Here is an 8,560-nt window from a genome sequence, read left to right on the forward strand (position 1 = left end):
AAGACAACAGAAAAGAACTGCACTATCAGTTCAGTTCAGTTCAGTCACTCAGTCGTATCTGACTCTTTGTGACCCCATGGACTGCAGCATGCCAGGCTTCCCTGTCCATCATGAACTGGAGCCTACTCAAACTCATGTCCATTGAGTCAGTGATGCCATCCAACCATCTCATCCTCTGTCATCCCTTTCTCCTCCTGCCTTCAGTCTTGTCCAGCATCAGGGTCTTTTCCAATGAGTCAGTTCTTCTCATCAGGTAGCCAAAGTATTGGAGCTTCAGCATCCAAAGAATATTCAGGACAGATTTCCTTTAGGATTGACTGGTTTGATTTTGCAGTCCAAGGGACTCTCAAGAGTCTTCTCCAGCACCACAGTTCAAAAGCAGCAATTCTTTGGTGCTCAGCTGTCTTTATAGTTCAACTCCCACATCCATACATGACTACTGGAAAAACCATAGCTTTGACTAGACTGACCTTTGTTGGCAAAGTAATGTCTCTGCTTTTTAATATGCAGTCTAGGTTGGTCATAATTTTTCTTCCAAGAAGCAAGTGTCTTTTAATATCATGGCTGCAGTCACCATCTGCAGTGATTTTGGAGCCCAAAAAAGAAAGTCTGTCACTGTCTTCACTGTTTCCCCATCAATTTGCCATGAAGTGATGGGAATAGATGTCATGATCTTAGTTTTCTGAATGTTGAGTTTTAAGCCAGCTTTTTCACTCTCCTCTTTTACTTTCATCAAGAGGTTCTCTAGTTCTTCTTTACTTTCTGCCATAAGGGTGGTGTCATCTGCATATCTGAGGTTATTGATATTTCTCCTGGAAATCTTGATTAAGCTTGTGGTTCATCCAACCCAGCATTTCCCATGATGTACTCTGCATAGAAGTTAAACAAGCAGGGTGACAAAATACAGTCTTGACGTACTCCTTTTCCTATTTGGAATCCATATCTTGTTACATGTCCAGTTCTAACAGTTGCCTCTTGAACTCCATACAGATTTCTCAGGAGGTAGGTCATGTGGTCTGGTATTCCATCTCTTGAAGAATTTTCCACAGTTTGTTGTGATCCACACAGTCAAAGGTTTTGGCATAGTCAATAAAGCAGAAGTAGATGTTTTTCTGGAACTCTCTTGCTTTTTTGATGATCCAACAGATGTTGGCAATTTGATCTCTGGTTCCTCTGAATTTTCTAAATGCAGCTTAAACATCTGGAAGTTCACAGTTCACATACTGTTGAGGCCTTGCTTGGAGAATTTTGACCATTACTTTGCTAGTGTGTGAGATGAGTGCAATTGTGCGGTAGTTTGAGCATTCTTTGGCATTGCCTTTCTTATAGAGATCAGAATGAAAACTGACCTTTTCCAGTCCTGTGGGCCCTGCTGAGTTTTCCAAATTTGCTGACATATTGAGTGCAGCACTTTCACAGCATCATCTTTTAGAACTTGAAATAACTCAACTGGAATTCCATCACTTTCATGAGCTTTGTTTGTAGTGATGCTTCCTAAGGCCCACTTGACTTCACATTCTAGGATGTCTGGCTTTAGCTGAGTGATCACATCATCATAGTTTCTAGAAGGTCTTGTAGAGTCATAGAACCATTCAACTTCAGCTTCTTCAGCATTACTTCTTAGGGCATAGACTTGGATTACTGTAATATTGAATGGTTTGCCTTCGAAACGAACAGAGATCATTCTGTTGTTTTTGAGATTGCATCCAAGTACTGCATTTTGGATTCTTTTGTTGACTATAATGGCTACTCCATTTCTTCTAAGGGATTCTTGCCCACAGTAGTAGATATAATGGTCATCTGAGTTAAATTCAATCCTCCCAGTCCCTTTTAGTTCACTGATTACTAAAATGTCAATGTTCAAACTTGCTGTCTCTTGTTTGACCACTTCCAATTTGCCTTGATTCATGGACCTAAGGCTCCAGGTTCCTATGCAATATTGCTGTTTACAGCATCAGACTTTACTTCCGTCACTAATCACATCCACATCTGGGTGTTGTTTTTGCTTTGGCTCCATCTCTTCATTCTTTCTGGAGCTATTTCTCCACTGATCTCCAGTAACATATTGGGCATGTATAGACCTGGGGAGTTCATCTTTCAGTGTCCTATCTTTTTGCCTTTTCATACTTTCATGCCTTTCATACATGGGGTTCTCAAAGCAAGATTACTGAAGTGGTGTGCCATTCCCTTCTCCAGTGGACCATGTTTTGTCAGTCTCAACCACGGTCTCAACCATGACCTGTCCTCAATAAATGTTGCTTGGTGTTGTTAATGTTGTTGCATTACACATTTTCAAATTTCTGGGATTGTTAAAATATCACCATATTCCCATGTAAGTCTACTTTGCCAGAATACCTAAAAATCTCCTCCTCACATTAGTATCAGCTATATTTTCACCTATGTTTTTCTCTGTTATGTTTATCATTAACAAATCCAAAATCTGGTATGTATAGGGATCAAAATTTTCCTTTTTCTAGAAAGCCTCACCATCATTACATTTATAATCAACTTTCCCACTGATTTGAAATCTACCTATTCAGAGTTTGTTTATAAGTTCTTAGTATCTAACTGAGATCAATCATGTTTGCTGAGGAGATGATGCTAGAGTTGAGTGAATCAGATAAAGGTGCTACTCATAATGCTGAGAAAATATTCTAACTGACAAGAATACTATAAAAAACACATTCTTTCACTTAACTATAGAAAAACCCAAATTAGACATAGTTCTGAACCTACTTGTCTTAGGGTTTATATTGAAATACATAACATTCTCTGACAGAGATTCATTCAGTCATGCCCGACTCTTTGGATGCCCAGGATACATGTGATCCCACAGACTGCAACCTGCCAGACTCCTCTGTCCATGGAATTCTCCAGGCAATAATACTGGAGTGGGTTGCCATTCCCTTCTTCAGGGGATATTCTTGACCCAGGGATCAAACCTGGGTCTCCTGCATTGTAGGCCAATTCTTTACCATCTGAGTCACCAGGGAAGCCAAATATATTCTGAAGGAGATTTAACTTGTTTAAATTGAAGTATAGTTAATTTACAGTGTTGTGTTAGATTCTGGTGTATAGCAAAGTTTTATATACATATAAACATTTTATATATATATACACACACATAAACATACACATATAAACTTTATATATATACTTTTTAGATTCCTTTTATTATAGTTTATTACAAAATAATATCATTCTTAATTTTACTTATTTTGGTCAAGATTCCCACAAAGGTCTTAAGGTCTTTGTTCCAGCTGATCAGAATTCTAGTCCCACTTGGCCATCAACTCACAATGTGCACTTAGGCAAATCACTCATTCTCTGTGGGACTCCATCTCCCATTTGCAAATGACTGTTCTGCATTAGATGATTGACACCTTCCCTCTCACAGTTTTATATATATATATATATATATATATATATGTATATGTTTAGCTATATATAATTCTATTTGACTCTGAGACTTTGTGAATAATCTGAAGTTGAATTAGAGTTGGAAGGAGAAAGGTGGTCTCTCTGTGTCTTTAGTTTTGTGTTCTTTTTCTTTTCATGTGGGGTTGGGCTTTAAAAAACTTTAGGAGAAGTCATTTCCCTTGAGAAACCAACATATCATGTCCTAGGAGAACTGGCATCTGGCCTGGATGAAAGAAGAAGGAAGAGAGGATAAGAATGAAGGCTGGTAGGACAAGATGGCAGGAGCTTTGGTTCTGAGGATTCATAATTGTCCTTAACTCATATAGACTGAATTCTTGCCTGCCTATTTACCTGGATCTTGTGTAAGAACATCTTGAGGAAAATATTAACAGGGTGAGTGACCTTCATTGGGTTTAATGATTCACTGATTGTAAAAAATATTTTACCTGGAATTGCAATGAGCATGCTCCCTGGAGCCTATACCCATGAACCTAGAAGGAGGCCCCCCAGAAGTGTGCTAAGTGGACAAGGGGAGCCTGGCTAGTCTATATTTACCTAACCAGATAATTGAGTGAACTAAAAGGTCTTTTATTATCCTTGTGTGGATTACGTACTTTTTAGAGTATCCACAGTCATTATTAAAACCATGTGTATTCCTGACTTACTTCTGAGCACCTTCTCTGAAAATCAATCCATACATGCTCAGGAATGCAAACCACACTCATTTTAGAGTCCGTGTAAACAAACATAATTAAGGAGGCAAATTCACTTCAGAAATTATCTAATGCCTTCCACATTAAAACAGAAATGACTTTTGGCTGTTCCCTTCTACTTAGATGGATAATTGTTAAATTCAGATCTGATATTTCTGGAAAAACAAGCTAAAAAAATCTCAACAGGCTCGATCTAATTCTCCATCTCCATGTTCCTTGCAGTGACAGGTAATTCATAGAAATTACTGTCTCAGAATAATTTTAAATACAACTTTCTTAAGACTGACTCAAGATGATCTCATAAGATTTTAAGTAAAACTCATAGTTAGAGAGATGATGCTAAAGCGGGGAGAAACTCTCACAGAATCAGAATACTTTTGTTGTACAGGAAGAAGAGACTTCTACTGGTAGTCTTGATTATCGAAAGGAAGGAAATCAAACAACATCAAAAATTCTCATTAAAATTGTATTTTAATGTATTTTCCCCAAGACATGTAAACTAAGTAAAATTTCTTGATCCAACACTGAGTTGTATATTTTGTTACCTTCCTATGTTTATTGCTCTTTCTTAAAGCTAAAAATGGGCTAGATTTTACAATGTCTTACTTATTTCATGGCACTATAAATATTTAGTCCACTAAACAGCTAATCCTTTTCATGGTCAAAACCATTTTAGGTTATAAATATTCTTTTAGAAAATATTAATAAATCAATATAATATGAAAGACCTATGAGAGTAGTTTTATGAAAGAGTATTTTAAGAAAATTTAAGAATACGAAATATCTCTTTTAATAATAATTCTGATTTATTAAATATTTTTGCTTATTTTATTATGGATCTAAATATTCAACTACTATGTCAGCATCCTTTATATTTTGCTTTAAAGCTGTTAAAATATTTCAAGTTAAGCTTGGTTTATTTAGAAATATTTAAACTTAGAATCCATAAATAAGAATTCATAAACATGTTGTTTTAGTTCATTTAAAAATTATATTTAAAATATTTAAAGTTTGATTACATAAGCAACAAAAGAATATAGACTCCTGGTGAAAATGAAAACTCTAAAGATACAGGTCAAGTTTTTCTGACTAGCATCTGGAATCTAGGTCTTCTACTGAGATGATGTGAGCACTGCTGTCTGCCTAGAGTGTACCCTTTCAGCTAACTGCTTTTTGTATATATATTTCCTTTGCAAAGTATAGAGCATCCTGGAGTATGTTTAACACAACTGGTATGAAATGTTTGCGTTTTTCCATAGCTAGCTTTTTCACTTGCTAATATGTCTTAAAGAGTTTTCCCTGTTAGTACATATAATTGACTTTATTATTTTAAGCTGTTCTTTAGCACTTTATGGAATAGCTCTTAAAAAGTCATTTTCTATTCTAATTTTAATAGGTAGTTCAGTTGTTTCCATTTTGTTTACAAGGATTAAGAAAACTTTAATGCATTGTGTGCCTCCACACAACTGCCAAGTCCCAACAGTATCATCAACAGGCTTTTTTTTTTTTTTTCTGAAGCTTTGGCACAGCCAATTCTAAGTTTCCTAAAGATTATTTTTTACCCTCAACCTCTATCAAGGCATTTTCCCAAACCAAGACCATTCTCTCTCCGAGAAGCATTTTGAGAACGGTTGTTACAAAGTTTTTCAAAACTTCCCACCTCATTTTACATCCTCAGTGCTTAGTACTGGAGATAGCTGGTATTTGATAAAAGATTTTTGTTGAATGAATAAATGATATATATGGGACAATAAGAGCATTGAACTGGGAATGAGAAGAGTTAGGCTTTTGTGACTTGGGTTTGTGATCCTGGATATTGGAAAAATTGCTTCTGGCTTTTTTTCCTTCTTCAGAAATGAGGTTTCAAAGGTCTTGCCCAGTGCTCTGTTCAGTTCAGTTCAGTTCAGTCACTCAGTCGTGTCTGACTCCTTGCGACCCCATGAATTGCAGCACACCAGGCCTCCCTGTCCATCACAAACTCCCGAAGTTTACTCAAACTCACACCCATCGAGTCGGTGATGCCATCCAGCCATCTCATCCTCTGTTGTCCCCTTCTCCTCCTGCCCCCAATCCCTCCCAGCATCAGGGTCTTTTCCAATGAGTCAACTCTTTGCATGAGGTGGCCAAAGTACTGGAGTTTCAACTTCAGCATCAGTCCTTCCAATGAACACCCAGGACTGATCTCCTTTAGGATGGACTGGTTGGATCTCCTTGCAGTCCAAGGGACTCTCAAGAGTCTTCTCTTAACACCACAGTTCAAAAGCATCAATTCTTCAGTGTTCAGCTCTCTTTATAGTTCAACTCCCACATCCATACATGACCATTGGAAAAACCATAGCTTTGACTAGACGGACCTTTGTTGGTGAAGTAATGTCTCTGCTTTTTAATATGCTATCTAGGTAGGTCATAGCTTTTCTTCCCAAGATGCTTCAAGCAAGCATCTTTTAACTTCATGGCTGCAGTCACCATCTGCAGTGATTTTGGAGCTCTACTTTGTAGTTCTATCTTTTGAATGGGAGCTAGGAGTGGTTTCCACAGTGTTGTACACTTAGTAGGTGCTAAAGAAGTATTTGAGTATGTAATTATCTAATATTCAATTAGATATCTAAAGTATTGAAATATAGCTAAAACTTAAATTCATGTTTATAAATTCATCTTAAAAATGTGGATAAAATGAAAAAGTCAAAGCTTAAAGCAATTTGTCACACTAAAAGAACATATTTATGAATCTTGGTATTAATCCTAAATATTTAATCCAGAAAATATAGATCTCTAGAGATCAAAGGGAAAAAATCCTTTAGGTGATAATTTCTTAGGGAACTACTATACTTCCTAAAATAAGGAATCTCTCTTCCGCCGCCGCCGTGGGAATGGAAACATCTACCCCACCTACCGGAAGCCAGCTTGCGCAGACGGCAGCGCGCCACTCCGCGTCCTCCCGCGGCGAAGCCCCGCGGGTGTCATCGCGAGACGAGCTCGCCGAAATGGCCGCCGCCAGTCAAGGAAACTTTGAGGGAAAGTTTGAGTCACTGGACCTTACAGAACTTGCTAAAAAGCAGCCATGGTGGCGCACGCTGTTTGGGCAGGAATCTGGGCCTTCAGCCGAAAAGTATAGTGTGGCAACCCAGCTGTTAATTGGAGGTGTCACTGGATGCTTGCAAACCATACTGGCTACATCAAAGTGGACTGGCAGCGTGTAGAGAAGGACATGAAGAAGGCCAAAGAACAGCTGAAGATCCACAAGAGCAACCAGATACCTACAGAGGTCAAGAGCAAAGCAGAGGAGGTGGTGTCGTTTGTGATGAAGAACGTTGTAGTGACTGGTGGCTTTTTCGGAGACTTTCTGCTGGGCATGGCATCCTAGAGGGGATGACTTCACCACCATTAGTCCTAGCTTTGCCAACCAGCAGCCTCTTCCCTCCACCCTAGGACAGCAAACTCCTCCTCTTCCTCCTCCCTGCCATGGCGTATCTGAGTGGCTTCTGTAGGCATCTGGTGATTCAAATTGGGAACGGCCCCTCTGTGAGCTTGACGGCAATGGAAGAGACCGTAGACGTTAGCATTTATCTAGCACACTCCCTCGGGACTAATCTGTAGGTCAGCAAGTACATTCCTTTCTCGTGTAAGATACTTAGCAGAACATAGGACAAGATGACAACGCCAAGTGGATCTTCAAAGGTTGCCCCACACTTGATTTGGAAAAGACATCGCAAGCATATAAGATACCTCATTAAGATTTGCATGGAAAGGAACTGAATACACTAGCCTTTAAGCATGAAAGATTTTGCAATTGTGGTGTCTACTTTCTATTTTAGTAGATTTGAGATTACAGAAGGAGAACTACTCTTAGTGTGCGATAGTTGAAAAATCCGAATATGGAATGACCTTGTCCTAAAGTGACATACGATGAGCTGAAGCTGTGTTTGGTGGGAAGGCCTTTGGGGAAACCAAGCAGTTGATAACATTTAGGATGGTCAGACTTAGTGAATCATTTAAAGGCATTCAGATATTATCTAGGGATGTTTTCCACCACAGAGGGTAATGTATTCCATGGCTGTTTCCAAAGGTTTATTGATGGTAAAATAAGTGACTTTAGGTGTAAGAGGGAAGAAGCTCTTGGGTGTTTAATAGAAAGGATTTAAAGCTTTGAACTTTTGTTTACTTCCGGTCAAAACGTCAGGGGTAGCCCGTAGCTCCTCTGTGTCAATTCTATTTCTTTATCTGGAGTTTTAAAATGGTGGCATTTCCAAGCATTAAAAATTTAGAACAGTAAAAAAAAAAAATAAAATAAGGAATCTGTGAATAACTGCACCTTTTTAAAAAGAAAAGTATGTTCATATTGGACTTGAGAGAGCAAGTTGTTTATTAGATTGCATCCTTACACATATATACCATACTCATATACTGATTTCTGTAAGAAGGTGAAT

The 8,560-nt window shown here is 38.2% G+C and overlaps 1 pseudogene; it reads left to right on the top strand.

Moving 5' to 3' along the window:
* Positions 1–7,003: 7,003 nt before the first annotated feature.
* Positions 7,004–8,284, top strand: LOC110135766 (FUN14 domain-containing protein 2 pseudogene; annotated as a pseudogene).
* Positions 8,285–8,560: the final 276 nt, after the last annotated feature.

The sequence above is a fragment of the Odocoileus virginianus genome, chromosome 3 (assembly GCF_023699985.2).
Source record: "Odocoileus virginianus isolate 20LAN1187 ecotype Illinois chromosome 3, Ovbor_1.2, whole genome shotgun sequence".
In the NCBI taxonomy this organism is placed as follows: Eukaryota; Metazoa; Chordata; class Mammalia; order Artiodactyla; family Cervidae; genus Odocoileus; species Odocoileus virginianus.